The sequence below is a fragment of the Arachis hypogaea genome, chromosome 17 (genome assembly GCF_003086295.3).
Source record: "Arachis hypogaea cultivar Tifrunner chromosome 17, arahy.Tifrunner.gnm2.J5K5, whole genome shotgun sequence".
Classification (NCBI taxonomy): domain Eukaryota; kingdom Viridiplantae; phylum Streptophyta; class Magnoliopsida; order Fabales; family Fabaceae; genus Arachis; species Arachis hypogaea.
Window position 1 is genome coordinate 22759317 of NC_092052.1, and position 19566 is coordinate 22778882.

General features: G+C 36.8%; 1 non-coding gene across 1 annotated transcript; it reads right to left on the minus strand.

The window, feature by feature from the left end:
- Nucleotides 1–12101: 12101 nt before the first annotated feature.
- Nucleotides 12102–12209, minus strand: LOC112768369 (small nucleolar RNA R71). The gene has a single exon (XR_003185805.1). It is a non-coding gene; the product is annotated as a small nucleolar RNA R71 (small nucleolar RNA).
- Between the last annotated feature and the right edge of the window lie 7357 nt (nucleotides 12210–19566).

The following is a 19566-nucleotide window of genomic DNA, read 5'->3' on the forward strand; positions in this document are numbered from 1 at the left end:
CAAGAGTCTTAAAAAGGTGTTATAGAAGCTTACAACATCATCGGAAAGGTAGATTAGTTGAAAACAAAGCAAAATTTGAGAAACAGGACATGTGCGTGCGCACGCCCAGGAAATTTTTAAAAGTGTGCATACGCACAGGTATCAAAACATAAAAGGATCTGTTCACTCGCACAACCTGTGCCAGCGCCCCCAACAGATGGGCCTTCCCAACGTGTGCGTGCGCACAGGTCTGTGCATATGCACAGGTTGCAATTTTCCTATTAGTGTGCGCACGCACAAGCTGTGCCAATGCTGCAAGCAGAGGGACTGCCTCTGCGTGTGCGTTCGCACAGGTCACCATTTTCTCAGAGTGTGCGTGCGCACATACCAGAAAACTCATAATTCTGTAACTTTGTAGAATTTCCAGTTTTCAACACCAATTTTTCAATGATCATAACTTCCTCTACAAAATTCTAAATTTTACAAACTTTATACTGATTTAAAGGGTTTTCAAAGATCTTTAATTCTAAACAAATCTCAACAAATTTTGAAAACCGAGGCAAGAGTTATGATCGAACAAAGTTCACCAAAATTCATCTTTTACCCAAAATCACCATTTTCACAATTGCGTTGCAAAACACAACCAATACCAAACCAACCCATTCCCAAACTCCACCTTTCATCAAAATCAACCCTCTATGCCATACTACACCAAAAATTGCCACATCTTTCTTCACTTTTTTCCCATTCACAACATTCATATCAATATATCTCATATATTAAGCTCCATTAACAAATTCCAACTATATTATCAATCATCCAACTCCAAAATCACATTTATCAACATAATCTACTACTCAACCTCATAAAGCATTCATCCTCATCATGTTACTATCAATCATTATTATCAACTCAAAATTCATTATTTCATCAAACATCATCATACAACAACATCCAACAACTCATCAACCATTTAAATTCAATCCTATCTTATGGGTCACTAGCCTAACTGTCCATGAATATTATATACTACATAGAGAAAACTGAAACCATACCTTGGCCAATTCCCAATATGAACCAAATGAGCTTTCAACCAAAATCCAACCACCAATATAGCTCCAACAAGCACCAACAAGCTCCAAACTCACAATAATCAAGCTATATACATATAAATCACCACAAAATCAACCTAGGGCTCAACATAAACCAAAAGTTTACAAGAGTTCAAAGCCTCTTACCTCTTCCAACAGATTTGTGTGGCAAAACCCAAAGCCAAGCAAGGATTAGAGTGAACCTAAACACCAAGAATCACAAAAACTTACTCCATCAATAACCCTAGGTACCCGAAATTTTGGAGGGAAAAACTAGGGAGATTTCGAGCTTAACTCTAGAGTTTCTTGGATGGATTTTGTAGAGCTCTTCACAAGAAACGCATAGCCGCTGACGGCACGCAAATCGGAGCTCTAGAACTCAAGATATGAGCTTGAGAAGATTGAGGTGATTAGGGTTCAACCTCTTCTTCTCTCCCTCTTTCAAATCTGAAGTGTGTGTGTGTGTTTATGAGGCTAGGGTTCATTAAATGAACCTTTATATATGTTGGACTTGAGCCAAACTTGGGCCCGGTTCAACCCGTTAGCGTTTTTAGCCCGTTTGGCCCAACTTCAGGCCAGACCTTTAAAATTAACACTCGGTTTTCCATTTTTACTATTTTTCTAAGGTTTATGACTATTTCTACTTTTTCTCACGCAGCACCAGGCAGACTTGAACCGGTTCAACTGCCGGTTCGCGGTTTTTCATAGTTTTTCGCAAAAAATACATTTTTTGACTCAGAAAGACCCACTGAGTCCTAAAATGATGTTTAAAACCTCAAATTCTCACTCTAACTTTTCGGAATCAAATTTGGACAATATAATCACTTAATTAACAGGTTCGATTAATTGCGGTTCTTATAATTTGCATGTTCTGTTTTGTCAATTTTAATTGCCATGTTCTTGTTTTAATTCAATTCTAGTCTTGGATTTGTTTTGAATTTTCCAGAGTTATGTTTGCTTTTGATTCTTATCCAATTCGAATCCTTGTCTTGCTGCAACCATCGTCACTGCCATAAGAAATTGACATTGCTGCTATTTTAGTTGCATGCTTGCTACTGCCATGAAATTAAAAGAGAAGAGAGTTGCCACGTTTGATCTATGTGAATTCAGCTAATCGAGGTAGGGGGTTTAATTTAAATAGTTTTAATTTAAGAATGCCTACAAGGTTTATTGAATAATTACAAATAGGATTAATAGCTGTGAGTAATTGATTGATTATATGAATGTTGGATTGTGGTTGAGATTGTGTTTGGAGTTGTGATTGAATTGAGTGTAACTATGTGTGATAGATGATTGAATTATTGACTGTTGGCTGTTGAAATGGTTGTTTGGTATGTTGTTGTGGCTGTGAAAGTGACTCAAGACTAGTTGAGAATTGTGATTTTAACTTATTATGTATAATTGGGTTTTGATGGAGGTGATTGTGGAATGTGGTTTCTGGGATTTACATTATGTTATTTTGCACGTTTGAAATTGTGTTCATGGTGTCATGGAGCAGATTTTCTATAATGTTATGATCGGGTTTATCTGTTTTGGGGGGGGGAATGTTGGATTGGGTTTCTTGAGGGGTAAATTACTGCAATATGTGGTATATGAGAGTTTAAAGGATGGAATATAAGCTTGATAGTGTATTGGATTTTCTGTTGGTGCAGCAAAGATTGAGATTGGGGAAGTACAAGAGAGATTTGTATTCTTTGCAAAAGGAAAGAGAAAACTCTCAGGCCATATGCAGCCCTGATGGAAAATTAATCGCCATTCTTGTAAGTTCTTCTGAATGTTGATATGTGAATAGTGAATTAGTGAGCATTTTGAAAACATTTTGATTATACATGTTTGATTAAGAGGTAATAAGTAATCCTGCATATTCGTTGATGATTATGAAATGTGGCTTACAACTTTTGGAGGATGTATGCAAATGAAAAATGAAGCTGTCCATTGGGATTCATATTATCTGATTGTTAGTAGGCTATATTGAGAAATGAAAAATAATGCTTGCTCAGTCTATTCTAGATTTATAAAGCTTGTTGGATTAGCCCTTTTATCCAGAAAAAGAACTAGTGAGATATTATATGTTCAATTTCATTTAGGGTCTTTGTTTTATTCCCAAATTCACAATCCTAGTAACTTGTGCCTTGAAATTACTATATTGTGTATTGGCCGAGAAATAAGTAATGAATTGGCTGTTTTTGATGGAACCGTAGATGGTGGAAATAACCAAGTTTTAGGGGAGGTTCTGCCAAAATTTTTCTAAAAACTTTAGATAAAATTTAATGGAAAAATTTATAATTGGTGTTATATCTTGTTTCTAATTTTTTGTTTTGGTTTTTCTCATTTACAGGAGTGCTAAAATGGTGACAACATGCTACCTAAAGGATTCAAGAATATTTTGACTCATAGAGACACTAATCTATGTTAGACTTTCAACTTTTGGTTGAACGAGTGTAAGAAATATAACTCGTAGAACTAATAAATGTAGACACTAATGTCACTACAAAAAAAAAGCCCTATGGTCACGGTTTTTACCGTGACCATAGCTAGTAAAAAGGGTGACCATAGATCTATGGCCACGGTTTTGGACCTATGGTCACGGTTTCTTACCGTGGCCTATTTTCTCGTGGTCATAGGTCTATGGTCACAGTTTTTTTTTATCTATGATCACGATTTCAATTTTCAAAATCTGACATTTTAGGCCACGTTTTTTCACCGTGACCATAGGTTAATCTATAGTCACGCGTAAAAACCGTGACCATAGCCTTATCTATGGTCACAGTTTTCACCGTGACCATAGCTTCTATGGTCACCCCTCCTTAAAACCGTGACCATAGCCTCTATTGTCACCCCGTTTAAAACTGTGACCATAGCCTTATCTATGGTCACAGTTTTGACCGTAACCATAGCCTCTATGGTCACCCCTCCCTAAAATCGTGACCATAGCCTTATCTATGGTCATGGTTTTGGACGTAACTATAGCCTCTATGGTCACCCCTCTCTAAAACCGTGACCATAGCCTCTATGGTCATGGTTTTTCGTCGTGACCATAGCCTCTATAGTCACCCCACCTTAAAACCGTGACCATAGTCTTATCTATGGTCACCATTTTCACCGTGGCCATAGCTTATCTATGGTCACCCCTCCTAAAAACCGTGACCATAGCCTTATCTATGATCACGATTTTTCACCGTGACCATAGCCTTATCTATTGTCACAGTTTTCACCGTGGCCATAGCTTATCTATGGTTACAGTTTTCACCGTGGCCATAACTTATCTATGGTTACCCTATTTTTAAATGGTGACCATAGCCTATTTTGTTTTATGAGATTTAATTTTTTTAAAAGCATAATCACATCTCAAAATGATGATAATCACAAAATAAATCTAAGAATGAGAAATTCAATAAATCTAAATCATAAAAGTTTCATTAAAAACTAGATATCCATTACAACACTAATCAAAATAAGGTGTAATTTATCCATTACATGTAATATCGGATAAAGTCTCTTATCAAAAAGTAAAGAACATTCGAAGTTGTTATAAACGGTGCCGCAGCAACTAGTCAACTCCTGTTGTCTTTACCAGTACGAAAAAATTATCCTGTACACAAACCAAAGCCAAAACAAATTTCAAGAGAAGGTAAAGAACATTCGAGAGTAGAAAAACAAAATAATCAATTAACAAATACTAATCCTAAAAGAAATGAAAAGAAAAATATAAAAGAAAATAGCATTCCCTACATAGTTATCTCCATCAAGATACAAGAACTTAGAACCCAATTGCATGAAAGTAATTAAATTATCCCAATAGAAAAATGAAAAAAAAAAGTCTGCATGAAGACTTTAAATTTTCTTCTCTTCTTAGTTGTACTTCAAATAATTAACACTAACACAACCAAATTCCATATAGCAGTCCTTATTATTTAATATGATTTCAATAAAATATAATTAATTCGATGATGATAACTTTGTGTTGAACTATATATTAATTATTTAATTTAATTCTAAAAGAATGCAACATTAAGTTTTACCTATTTTGACACTCATAAATTACTAAGAATAACTTAGAGCAATTTCGGTTATACATAAAAACTTATTAGAAGAAAGGAACGGACAGCATTAGTGCTACATTGCTACAATTTCACAAAAGACCTAAATTAAAACAAATTAAACTAATAACAACAAAAATAGGAGTTTTCTTGAACATTTCAACTTTCAGATCAGAACCCATTTCTTAGAAAAAGCATTGATGCTTACAATATATGTAACAAAACAAATAAATAAAATTTGGATAAGAAATAAACATTAAACAAATCGCATCAATATTCAATTTTTTTGTTAATTAATAGGTAAGATCATGCATATATCAGACCGGGAAATCTTAATTGATGGATACCATTTAACTAAAAAGTAATGTGAGCAAGCATCATAATGCCTTACAAATTAGGCTAAAAAAGAAAACAAAATATTCAGCACTTACATCATAAACTAACTTGTGTTAGTAGATATTATTACATAAGCATAAGCATTCTAAGTAATACAAGCATTCGAACATAGTCTTTCTAACTCTTACCTATTTGTACGGACTCAGATTCACAAGGTCAAAACCATAAATCCCAGATCTCTGAAATCTCTTAACACGAGTCACCCTTTTTATACAAAGAGACCAAACCCAAAAAGCCCAGATCTTTGACTATGGGTAACACACAAAACAAAGAACCCAAATCTACACAGTTCTCAAAAAAGTAAACTTTTTATATAAAAAACAACGAATGCTTTCTGGTTATGGCAAATGTGAGTGTAATTCTGAGCTTTCAGTGGTGGTGGATGAGAATTGAGAAGAAGATTAACAGTTTTAACAACAAATACACACATATGATAATAGAAACTTGAATAAGCAAAAATAGTTTTAACAGTTTCAATTCGATTAAAATAAAATATTATTTTTACCAGCTATATTAAAAATTCAAGCTAAACTAATGCAGCCTTAATACATACAAACAACACCACTGCTTTAACTTCTTGTCCATGTGCTTCAACATCACGTGACAATACTTTTGTACCCTCTGCTCTCACCGTCTTCAACTCTCCTACCATCACTAGCTACTACTTCTTATTAACTCATTCAACTCCTTAATGTAAATACTACCTACTAATCAAATCAAATGCTATTTTCTTCTTTTAATTATCACCTCTTCTACTAAGCTTCATCATCTTTATTATCTTTCCTAATTTTTGAAATCAAAGCTAGCTACCTTGTTCAACAGCAGAGATAATTTTTTATTATATTTTTTTCCCAACACTTACTGATATTTTTAAGATCAGGGACTAGAAAAATGAAGTCTAAGTTGCTAAAAAATTATTTATATTTTTTTTCCAACACCTACTAATAATTTTTTTCCCAACACCTTCATCATCTTTATTATCTTTTTTTCCCATCATCTCATTTTCGTTTTAATTTTTTTTCTAAAAAAATCATACTTTATGAAAGCACTACTAATTTATTTGGCATTTATTGTCTATTTTATACCAATCAGAATCATATTTTCTATTTAAGATAGATCAGATTGTTGGTTCAAGGCATTTTCAATTGAAAAAGTTTCTTTTGTTCAAGAAGGGAGAGATTAGAATTTAGAAACCAAAAGGGAAAAATTTGTCGAGGTAAAGACTCATGAAATAGACCTGTGAACAAGAATTTTTTATACATGATTTAAAAAAATTAAAGAGAAAAAATTAATTAAACAAAACAACAGAATGCAAGTAACCAAACTCAAATATGAGCGTGACAGAGAGAGAGAGAGTTAAATTACATGAATGTCTAAGCCATCCTACATGTGCTTTGAACTTTGAATATCTCCCAACACCGCATCACCATCTCAAACTGAAATTAACTATGACAGAGCTTCCAATCACGGTGACACAACTTCCAACGACGGTGATGGATCTTCCTGCGATAGCGGTGGAGGATGCGTTGGTGTGGGACCTGCGGTGGTTGTGCCGCTGCGGCGCTATAGTGACGGCAGAGATTGCGATGGCTGTGGGCGGAAGGCTGCAGTGATGGGTGGATAGGGGCTAGGTTTAGTTCGTTGATGCTGTGTAGTTTCAGAGAGGAGAGGATCGTGGTGCTGGGTGAGTCTGGGTGTGGCTGCGTTGGTTTCCTTAGCTTCTTTAGTTTTAAGGCTTTGACGTATGTTTGTTTTTTTTTTTCTAAAAATGCACAAAACTTAATAATTATTAAGTTTTAAATTATTTTTTAATTTAAAATTAATAATATTCAACTTAATTTTTTATTTATAAAATTAGATTTAAAATTTTAATATTTTAAAGTAAATCACATAAAATTTTTATTAAATTTTAATTATTAAAATTTTTAAGTTTTAAATATATAAAATATTTAAAATTATAAAAAATATATAAAAATCTTAATTAATTTAAATTCAAATGATTAAAACTGTGACTATAGATCCTTTAAGATTAACTCTCAAAATCGTTATCATAGACCATTTTAGATCACCCCTCAAAACCATGACCATAGACCATTTTAGGTCACCCTTTCAAAAAACTGTGATCATAGACCCTTTTAGGTCACTCCTTAAAACCGTGACCATAGACACCTTTAGGTCACCCCCCCAAAACCGTTACTATAGACCCTTTTAGGTCATCCTTTCAAAAAATCGTGACCATAGACCCTTTTAGGTCACCCCCAAAACCATGACCATAGACTCCTTTAGGTCACCCCCAAAACTGTGACCATAGACCCCCTTAGGTCATCCCCCAAAACCGTAACTATAGACACTTTTAGGTCACCCTACTGGAAAACCGTGACCATAGACCCCTTTAGGTCACCCCCAAAACCATGACCATAGACCCTTTTAGGTCACCCTTCCGAAAAACCGTGACTATAGACCCTTTTTGGTCACTGTAAAAAACCGTGACCATAGACTCTGATGAGCGGATAATTTATACGCTTTTTGGCATTGTTTTTAGTATGTTTTTAGTAGAATCTAGTTAATTTTAGGGATTTTTTCATTAGTTTTTATGTTAAATTCACATTTCTGGACTTTACTATGAGTTTGTGTGTTTTTCTGTGATTTCAGGTATTTTCTGGCTGAAATTGAGGGACTTGAGCAAAAATCAGATTCAGAGATTGAAGAAGGACTGCTGATGCTGTTGGATTCTGACCTTCCTGCACTCAAAATAGATTCTCTGGAGCTACAGAACTCAAAATGGCGTGCTTCCAATTGCGTTGGAAAGTAGACATCCAGGGCTTTCCAGCAATATATAATAGTCCATATTTTGCCCAAGTTTAGATGACACAAATTGGCGTTCAACGCCAGCTCTCTGCCCAATTTTGGCGTCCAGCGCCAGAAACAAGTTGCAAAGTGGAGTTCAACGCCCAAAATGGCACAAAAGTGGGCGTTCAACTCCAGAAAGAGCCTCTGCACGTGTAACATTCAAGCTCAGCCCAAGCACACACCAAGTGGGCTCCGGAAGTGGATTTATGCATCAATTACTTACTTCTGTAAACCCTAGTGGCTAGTTTATTATAAATAGGACCTTTTACTATTGTATTAGACATCTTTGGATCTTTGGAATCATCTTTAGACGCCTGGTTCTTAGATCAGAGGGGCTGGCCATTCGGCCATGCCTGGACCTTTCACTTATGTATTTTTAACGGTAGACTTTCTACACTCCATAGATTAAGGTGTGGAGCTCTGCTGTTCCTCAAAGATTAATGCAAAGTACTACTGTTTTCTATTCAATTCATCTTATTTCACTTCTAAGATATTCATCCGCACTTCAACCTGAATGTGATGAACGTGACAATCATCATCATTCCCTATGAACGCGTGCCTGACAACCACTTCCGTTCTACATTAGATTGAATGAGTATCTCTTAGATCTCTTAATCAGAATCTTCGTGGTATAAGCTAGATTGATGGCGGCATTCATGAGAGTCCGGAAAGTCTAAACCTTGTCCGTGGTATTCCGAGTAGGACTCTGGGATTGAATGACTGTGACGTACTCAAAACTCGTGAGTACTGGGCGTAGTGACAGACGCAAAAGGATAGTAAATCCTATTCCAGTATGTTCGAGAACCTCCAAGATGATTAGCCATGCAGTGACAGTGCATCGGACCATTTTCACATAGAGGAATAGGATGCAACCAACGACAAGGGTGATGCCTCCAGACGATTAGCCGTGTTGTGACAGAGCATTTGGACCATTTTTCCGAGAGAGATCGAAAGTAGCCATTGGCACCGGTGACATCCTTACATAAAGCTAGCCATAGAAAGGAGTAAGATTGATTGGATGAAGACAGCAGGAAAGCAGAGGTTCAGAGGAACGAAAGCATCTCTACACGCTTATCTGAAATTCTCACCAATGATTTACATAAGTATTTCTATCCTTATTTTATTAATTAATTTCGAAACCCCATTACTATTTTATATCCGCCTGACTGAGATTTACAAGGTGACCATAGCTTGCTTCATACCAACAATCTCCGTGGGATTCGCCTTTACTCACGTAAGGTATTACTTGGACGACCCAGTGCACTTGCTGGTTAGTTGTGCGAAGTTGTGAACCATGGTATTGGCATCATGTTTTTGGTGCCATTGCCAGGGAAAGAAAGAGCAATGAATTTTACATAATCAAAGTGTAATCACAATTTCTGCGCACCAAGTTTTTGGCGCCGTTGCCGGGGATTGTTCGAGTTTGGACAACTGACGGTTCATCTTGTTGCTCAGATTAGGTAACTTTCTTTTCGTTTTCTTTTCAAAAATTTCTCCTTTGTTTTCGAAAAAAAAAATTTAAAATAAAAATGTTTTCAAGAATATATTTTTCTTCAGAATTTTTAAGAATGAATTCTAGTGTTTCATAAAGCTTGTTGAAGCCTGGCTGGCTGTAAAGCCACGACTGTAGGGCATGTTAGGCGTGTCATGTCTGAGTTACATACTAAAGCTTGGCTGGCTATTAAGCCATGCCTGACCCTTTGATTGGAGCTTTAGTCTAAAGAGCATAAGATTCCTGGAATTCATATTAAAAATTTTGAATCCTTATTTTTTCTTTTTCAAAATGATTTTCGAAAATTTTAAAATAAAAATACAAAAAAAAAATTCATAAAATCATAAAAATCAAAAATATTTTGTGTTTCTTGTTTGAGTCTTGAGTCATGTTATAAGTTTGGTGTCAATTGCATATTCATTTTGCATTTTTCGAAAATTTTCATGCATTCATAGTGTTCTTCATGATCTTCAAGTTGTTCTTGGTAAGTCTTCTTGTTTGATCTTGATGTTTTCATGTTTTGTGTTGTATGGTGTTTTTCATATGCATTCTTGCATTCATAGTGTCTTGCATGTTTTCTTTGCATTAAAAATTTTTCAAAAATAAGTTCTTGATGTTCATCTTGACATTCATAGTGTTCTTGGTGTTCATCTTGACATTCATAGCATTCTTGCATGTATTCATTGTTTTGATCCACAACTTTCATGCATTGCATCATTTTTCTTGTTTTTCTCTCTCATCATAAAAATTCAAAAATAAAAAAACTATCTTTCCCTTCTTCTCTCTCATAAATTCGAAAATTAGATTTGACTTTTTCAAAAAATTTTAAAATCTAGTTGTTTTCATGAATCAAATCAAATTTTCAATTTAAAAATCTTATCTTTTTTCAAAATCTCTTTCAAAAATCAAATCTTTTTCATTTTTCTTAGTTATTTTCGAAAATTCCAAAAATATTTTTCAAAAATCTTTTTCAAAAATCTTTTTCTTAATTTTACATCATAATTTTCGAAAATAACATCATCAATTAATGTTTTGATTCAAAAATTTCAAGTTTGTTACTTACTTGTTAAGAAAGATCCAAACTTTAAGTTCTAGAATCATATCTTGTGATTTCTTGTGAATCAAGTCATTAATTGTGATTTTCAAAATCAAATCTTTTTCAAAAACTAATTTCTATCATATCTTTTCAAAAATATCTTCTTATCTTACCTTTTTCAAAAATTTGATTTCAAAATATCTTTTCTAACTTCCTAACTTCTTATCTTTTCAAAATTGATTTTCAAATTTGTTTCAACTAACTAACTAAATTTTTATTTGTTTCTTATCTTTTTCAAAACCACCTAACTAACTCTCTCTCTCTCTCTAATTTTCGAAAATATCGTCCCCCTTTTTCAAAACTTCTTTTTTTTATTTTAACTAATTATTTTAATTTTTTATTTTAATTTTCGAAAATTACTAACCTTTTTCTAAAAACTATTTTCGAAAATCACTAACTCTTTTTCAAAAATAATTTTCGAAAATCCTCTCCCTCTCTCATCTTATTCTATTTATTTATTCATCTACTAACATCTCTTCCTCACATCACTCACCAAATTCGAACCCCCTCTTCTATCTGTGTTCGAATTTTTTCTTCTTCTCTTCTTCTACTAACAATAAGGAACCTTTTTACTATGACATAGAGGATTCCTCTTCTTTTCTTTTTCTCTTCTCTTTCTTATGAGCAGGGATAAAGAAAAAGGCATTCTTGTTGAAGCTGATCCAGAACCTGAAAGGACTCTGGAGAGAAAACTAAGAGAAGCTAAATTACAACAATCCAGAGACAACCTTATTGAAAATTTCGAACAAGTAAAGGAGATGGCAGCCGAACCCAACAACAATAATGCAAGGAGGATGCTTGGTGACTTTACTGCACCTAATTCCAATTTACATGGAAGAAGCATCTCCATTCCTATCATTGGAGCAAACAATTTTGAGCTGAAACCTCAGCTAGTTTCTCTGATGCAGCAGAACTGCAAGTTTCATGGACTTCCATCTAAAGATCCTTTTCAGTTCTTAACTGAATTCTTGCAGATCTGTGATACTGTTAAGACTAATGAAGTAGATCCTGAAGTCTACAGGCTCATGCTTTTCCCTTTTGCTGTAAGAGACAGAGCTAGAGTGTGGTTGGACTCTCAACCCAAAGACAGCCTGAACTCTTGGGATAAGCTGGTCACGGCTTTCTTAGCCAAGTTCTTTCCTCCTCAAAAGCTGAGCAAGCTTAGAGCGGATGTTCAAACCTTCAGACAGAAAGAAGGTGAATCCCTCTATGAAGCTTGGGAAAGATACAAGCAGCTGACCAAAAAGTGTCCTTCTGACATGCTTTCAGAATGGACCATCTTGGATATATTCTATGATGGTTTATCTGAGCTATCAAAGATGTCATTGGATACTTCTGCAGGTGGATCCATTCACCTAAAGAAAACGCCTGCAGAAGCTCAAGAACTCATTGACATGGTTGCTAATAACCAGTTCATGTACACTTCTGAGAGGAATCCTGTGAATAATAGGACGCCTATGAAGAAGGAAGTTCTTGAAATTGATACTCTGAATGCCATATTGGCTCAGAACAAAATATTGACTCAGCAAGTCAATATGATTTCTCAGAGTCTGAATGGAATGCAAGCTGCATCCAATAGTACTCAAGAGGCATCTTCTGAAGAAGAAGCTTATGATCCTGAGAACCCTGCAATAGCAGAGTTAAATTACATGGGTGAACCATATGGAAACACCTACAATCCATCATGGAGAAATCATCCAAATCTCTCATGGAAGGATCAAAGGCCCTAACAAGGTTTTAATAATGGTGGAAGAAACAGGTTTAGCAATAGCAAGCCTTTCCCATCATCCACTCAGCAACAGACAGAGAATTCTGAACAAAATACCTCTAATTTAGCAAACTTAGTCTCTGATCTATCTAAGGCCACTGTCAGTTTCATGAATGAAACAAGGTCTTCCATTAGAAATTTGGAAGCACAAGTAGGCTAGCTGAGTAAAAGGATCACTGAAATTCCTCCTAGTACTCTCCCAAGCAATACAGAAGAGAATCCAAAAGGAGAGTGTAAGGCCATTGACATAACCAAAATGGCCAAACCCAAAGAAGGAGAGGAGGACGTGAATCCCAAGGAGGGAGACCTCATGGGACATCCAGTGATCAATAAGGAGCTTTCCTCTGAGGAACCAAAGGAATCTGAGGCTCAACTAGAGACCATAGAGATTCCATTAAACCTCCTTATGCCCTTCATGAGCTCTGATGAGTATTCCTCTTCTGAAGAGAATGAGGATGTTACTGAAGAGCAAGCTGCCAAGTTCCTTGGTGCAATCATGAAGCTGAATGCCAAATTATTTGGTATTGAAACTTGGGAAGATGAACCTCCCTTGTTCACCAATGAACTAAGTGATCTGGATCAACTAACATTGCCTCAGAAGAGACAGGATCCTGGAAAGTTCATAATACCTTGTACCATAGGCACCATGATCTTTAAGGCTCTGTGTGACCTTGGTTCAGGAATAAACCTCATGCCCCTCTCTGTAATAGAGAAACTGGGAATCTATGGGGTGCAAGCTGCTAAAATCTCATTAGAGATGGCAGATAATTCAAGAAAACAGGCTTATGGACAAGTAGAGGACGTGTTAGTAAAGGTTGAAGGCCTTTACATCCCTGCTGATTTCATAGTCTTAGATACTGGAAAGGAAGAGGATGAATCCATCATCCTAGGAAGACCTTTCCTAGCCACAGCAAGAGCTGTGATTGATGTGGACAGAGGAGAATTGATCCTTCAATTAAATAAGGACAACCTTGTGTTTACAACTCAAGGATCTCTCTCTGCATCCATGGAGAGGAAGCAGAAAAAGCTTCTCTCAAAGCAGAGTCAAACAAAGCCCCCACAGTCAAACTCTAAGTTTGGTGTTGGGAGGCCACAACCAAACTCTAAGTTTGGTGTTGAACTCCCATATCCAAACTCTAAGTTTGGTGTTGGAGAGCCTCAACAATGCTCTGAACATCTGTAAGGCTCCATGAGAGCCCACTGTCAAGCTATTGACATTAAAGAAGCGCTTGTTGGGAGGCAACCCAATTTTTATTTATCTAACTCTATTTTTTCTTAGTTATATGTCTTTGTAGGTTCATGATCATGAGGAGTCACAAAATAAATATAAAAATTAAAAACGGAATCAAAAACAGCAGAAGAAAAATCACACCCTGGAGAGGAGCTGGCGCTGAACGCCCAGAACAAGCATGGTTCTGGCGTTCAACGCCAGAAATAGGCAACAAATGGGCGTTGAATGCCCAAAATGGGCACCAACCTGGCGCTGAACTCCCAGAGTTGTGTGCAAGGGCATTTTACATGCCTAATTTGGTGCAAGGTTGTAAATCCTTGAACACCTCAGGATCTGTGGACCCCACAGGATCATCTCAGGATCTGTGGACCCCACAGGATCACCTCAGGATCTGTGGACCCCACAAAATCCCCACCTACCTCCACTCACTTCTTCTCACCCCCTCACCACTCACATCCATCCACTCATCCCCATAAACCTACCTCATAAACTCCACCTACCTTCAAAATTCAAAATCACTTTCCCACCCAAACCCACCCTAAATGGCCGAACCTCCACCCCCTCCCATCCCTATATATAACCCTCCATTCTTCCTCATTTTCACACAACACAACCCTCTCTTCTCTTCTTGGCCGAAACACAACCCCTTCTCCCTCTCCTCCATTTCTTCTTCTTCTTCATCTATTCTTTCTTCTCTTGCTCGAGGGCGAGCAAAATTCTAAGTTTGGTATGGTAAAAGCATAAGCTTTTTGTTTTTTCATTACCATTGATGGCACCTAAGACCGGAGAATCCTCTAGAAAAGGAAAAGGGAAGACAAAAGCTTCCACCTCCGAGTCATGGGAGATGGAAAGGTTCATCTCCAAAGCCCATCAAGACCACTTCTATGATGTTGTGGCCAAGAAGAAGGTGATCCCCGAGGTCCCTTTCAAACTCAAAAGAAATGAGTATCCGGAGATCCGACATGAAATTCAAAGAAGAGGTTGGGAAGTTCTAACAAATCCCATCCAACAAGTCGGCATCCTAATGGTTCAAGAGTTCTATGCCAATGCATGGATCACCAAGAACCATGATCAAAGTAAGAACCCGGATCCAAAGAACTATGTTACAATGGTTCGGGGGAAATACTTAGATTTTAGTCCGGAAAATGTGAGGTTGGCGTTCAACTTGCCAAACATGGAAGAGAACGCACGCCCCTATACAAGGAGAGTCAACTTTGATCAAAGGTTGGACCAAGTCCTTATGGACATATGTGTAGAAGGAGCTCAATGGAAAATTGACTCAAAAGGCAAACCGGTTCAACTAAGAAGACTGGACCTTAAGCCTGTAGCTAGAGGATGGTTGGAGTTCATTCAATGCTCAATCATTCCCACTAGCAACCGGTCTGAAGTTACTATAAACCGGGCCATCATGATCCATAGCATCATGATTAGAGAAGAGGTGGAAGTTCATGAGATTATACCTCAAGAACTCTACAAGGTGGCTGACAAGTCCTCTACTATGGCAAGGTTAGCCTTTCCTCACCTCATTTGCCACCTATGCAATTCGGCTAGGATTGACATAGAGGGAGATACCCTCATTAAAGAGGACAAGCCCATCACTAAGAAAAAGATGGAGCAAGCAAGAGAGCCCATTCATGGAGCTCAAGAGGCGTATGAAGCTCATCACCATGAGATCCCGGAGATGCCTCAAATGCATTTTCCTCCACAAAACTATTGGGAGCAAATCAACACCTCCCTAGGAGAATTGAGTTCCAATATGGGACAACTAAGGGTGGAACATCAAGAGCACTCCATCATCCTTCATGAAATAAGAGAAGACCAAAAAGCAATGAGGGAGGAGCAACAAAGACAAGGAAGAGACATAGAAGAGCTCAAGGGCATCATTGGTTCCTCAAGAAGGAAATGCCACCATCACTAAGGTGGATTCATTCCTTGCTCTTATTTCTTCTGTTTTTCATTTTCTATGTTATGTGCTTATCTATGTTTGTGTCTTCATTACATGATCATTAGTAGTTAGTAACTATGTCTTAAAGTTATGAATGTCCTATGAATCCATCACCTCTCTTAAATGAAAAATGTTTTAATTCAAAAGAACAAGAAGTACATGAGTTTCGAATTTATCCTTGAACTTAGCCTAATTATATTGATGTGGTGACAATGCTTCTTGTTTTCTGAATGTATGCTTGAACAGTGCATATGTCTTTTGAAATTGTTGTTTAAGAATGTTAAATATGTTGGATCTTGAAAGAATAATGACTAGGAGACATGTTATTTGATAATCTGAAAAATCATAAAAATGATTCTTAAAGCAAGAAAAAGCAGCAAAGAACAAAGCTTGCAGAGAAAAAAAGAAAAAAAAATAGGCGAAAAAATAATAGAAAGAAAAAGAAAAAGCAAGCAGAAAAAGCCAAAAGCTCTTAAAACCAAGAGGCAAGAGCAAAAAGCCAATAACCCTTAAAACCAAAAGGCAAGGGTAAATAAAAAGGATCCCAAGGCTTTGAGCATCAGTGGATAGGAGGGCCTAAAGGAATAAAATCATGGCCTAAGCGGCTAAACCAAGCTGTCCCTAACCATGTGCTTGTGGCGTGAAGGTGTCAAGTGAAAACTTGAGACTGAGCGGTTAAAGTCAAGGTCCAAAGCAAAAAAAGAGTGTGCTTAAGAACCCTGGACACCTCTAATTGGGGACTTTAGCAAAGCTGAGTCACAATCTGAAAAGATTCACCCAATTATGTGTCTGTGGCATTTATGTATCCGGTGGTAATACTGGAAAACAAAGTGCTTAGGGCCACAGCCAAGACTCATAAAATAGCAGTGTTCAAGAATCATCATACTGAACTAGAAGAATCAATAACACTATCTGAACTCTGAGTTCCTATAGATGCCAATCATTCTGAACCTCAATGGATAAAGTGAGATGCCAAAACTATTCAAGAGGCAAAAAGCTATAAGTCCCGCTCATTTGATTGGAGCTATGTTTCATTGATAGTTTGGAATTTATAGTATATTCTCTTCTTTTTATCCTATTTGATTTTCAGTTGCTTGGGGACAAGCAACAATTTAAGTTTGGTGTTGTGATGAGCGGATAATTTATACGCTTTTTGGCATTATTTTTAGTATGTTTTTAGTAGAATCTAGTTACTTTTAGGGATGTTTTCATTAGTTTTTATGTTAAATTCACATTTCTGGACTTTACTATGAGTTTGTGTGTTTTTCTATGATTTCAGGTATTTTCTGGCTGAAATTGAGGGACTTGAGCAAAAATCATATTCAGAGGTTGAAGAAGGACTGCTGATGCTGTTGGATTCTGACCTCCCTGCACTCAAAATGGATTTTCTGGAGCTACAGAACTCGAAATGACGTGCTTCCAATTGCGTTGGAAAGTAGACATCCAGGGCTTTCCAGCAATATATAATAGTTCTACTTTGCCCAAGTTTAGAGGACACAAACTGGCGTTCAACGCCAGCTCTCTGCCCAATTCTGGCGGCCAATGCCAGAAACAAGTTGCAAAGTGGAGTTCAACGCCCAAAATGGTACAAAAGCGGGCGTTCAACTCCAGAAAGAGCCTCTGCACATGTAACATTCAAGCTCAGCCCAAGCACACACCAAGTGGGCCCCGGAAGTAGATTTATGCATCAATTACTTACTTCTGTAAACCCTAGTGGCTAGTTTATTATAAATAGGACTTTTTACTATTGTATTAGACATCTTTGGATCTTTGGAATCATCTTTAAACGCCTGGTTCTTAGATCAGAGGGGCTGGCCATTCGGCCATGCCTGGACCTTTCACTTATGTATTTTTAACGGTAGAGTTACTACACTCCATAGATTAAGGTGTGGAGCTCTGCTGTTCCTCAAAGATTAATGCAAAGTACTACTGTTTTCTATTCAATTCATCTTATTTCGCTTCTAAGATATTCATCCGCACTTCAACCTGAATGTGATGAACGTGACAATCATCATCATTCCCTATGAACGCATGCCTGACAACCACTTCCGTTCTACATTAGATTGAATGAGTATCTCTTAGATCTCTTAATCAGAATCTTCGTGGTATAAGCTAGATTGATGGCGGCATTCATGAGAGTCCGGAAAGTCTAAACCTTGTCCGTGGTATTCCAAGTAGGACTCTGGGATTGAATGACTGTGACGTACTCAAAACTCGTGAGTACTGGGCGTAGTGACAGACGCAAAAGGATAGTAAATCCTATTCCAGTATGATCGAGAACCTCCAAGATGATTAGCCATGCAGTGACAGCGCATCGGACCATTTTCACAGAGAGGAATAGGATGCAACCAACGACAAGGGTGATGCCTCCAGACGATTAGCCGTGCTGTGACAGAGCATTTGGAACATTTTCTCGAGAGAGATCGAAAGTAGCCATTGGCACCGGTGACATCCTTACATAAAGCCAGCCATAGAAAGGAGTAAGATTGATTGGATGAAGACAGCAGGAAAGCAGAGGTTCAGAGGAACGAAAGCATCTCTACACGCTTATCTGAAATTCTCACCAATGATTTACATAAGTATTTCTATCCTTATTTTATTAATTAATTTCGAAACCCCATTACTATTTTATATCCACCTGACTGAGATTTACAAGGTGACCATAGCTTGCTTCATACCAACAATCTCCGTGGGATTCGACCCTTACTCACGTAAGGTATTACTTGGACGACCCAGTGCACTTGCTGGTTAGTTGTGCGAAGTTGTGAACCATAGTATTGGCATCATGTTTTTGGTGCCATTGCCAGGGAAAGAAAGAGCAATGAATTTTACATAATCAAAGTGTAATCACAATTTCTGCGCACCAGACTCCTTTAGGTCACTCCCCAAAACCATGACCATAGACCCTTTTAGGTCACCCTTTTTTGAAAAACTGTGATCATAGACCCTTTTTGGTCATTGTAAAAAACCGTGACCATAAACCATTTTAGGTTACCCCCAAAACTATGACCATAGACCCTTTTAGGCCACCCCCCAAAACCGTGACCATAGACCCCTTTAGGTCACCCTCTAAAATCGTGACCATAGACCCTTTTAGGTTGCCCTTTTTTGAAAAACCGTGACCATAGACCCTTTAGGTCACCCCTCAAAACCGTTACCATAGACCCTTTTAGGCCACCCTTTTTTAGAAAACCGTGACCATAGACCCTTTTAAGCCACCCTTTTTAAAAAATCATGACCATAGATACTCTATGGTCATCTTTTCCAAAAAAACTGTGACCAGAGTTTTTTTCTTGTCACGCTGAAAAAGCGTGACCATAGAGGGTCTATGGTCATGGTTTTTTACAATGACCAAAAAAACCGTGGCCATAGACCCAAAATGTTGTAGTGTGTTATTTTGTTTTAAAACAATTTTAGTTAAATGAAGCATGTTTGAATTATCTATGCTTTTTCATATTATATAAATGTCGAGTTGCTCAGTAAAGTAGTTATTATATCAGTTAATTAAAAAAATAATTTGGTAAATTATGCATGCAATTTGTATTAAAAAATAAAAAATTATTACAAAATAAATATTTTGTTTTTGTAACTAAAGAAAAAAATGTTACAAAATCAAGTTATATTTTGTAACAAAATTTTATGATAGGAAAAAAATATTTTGTCACCAAAAATATTTTG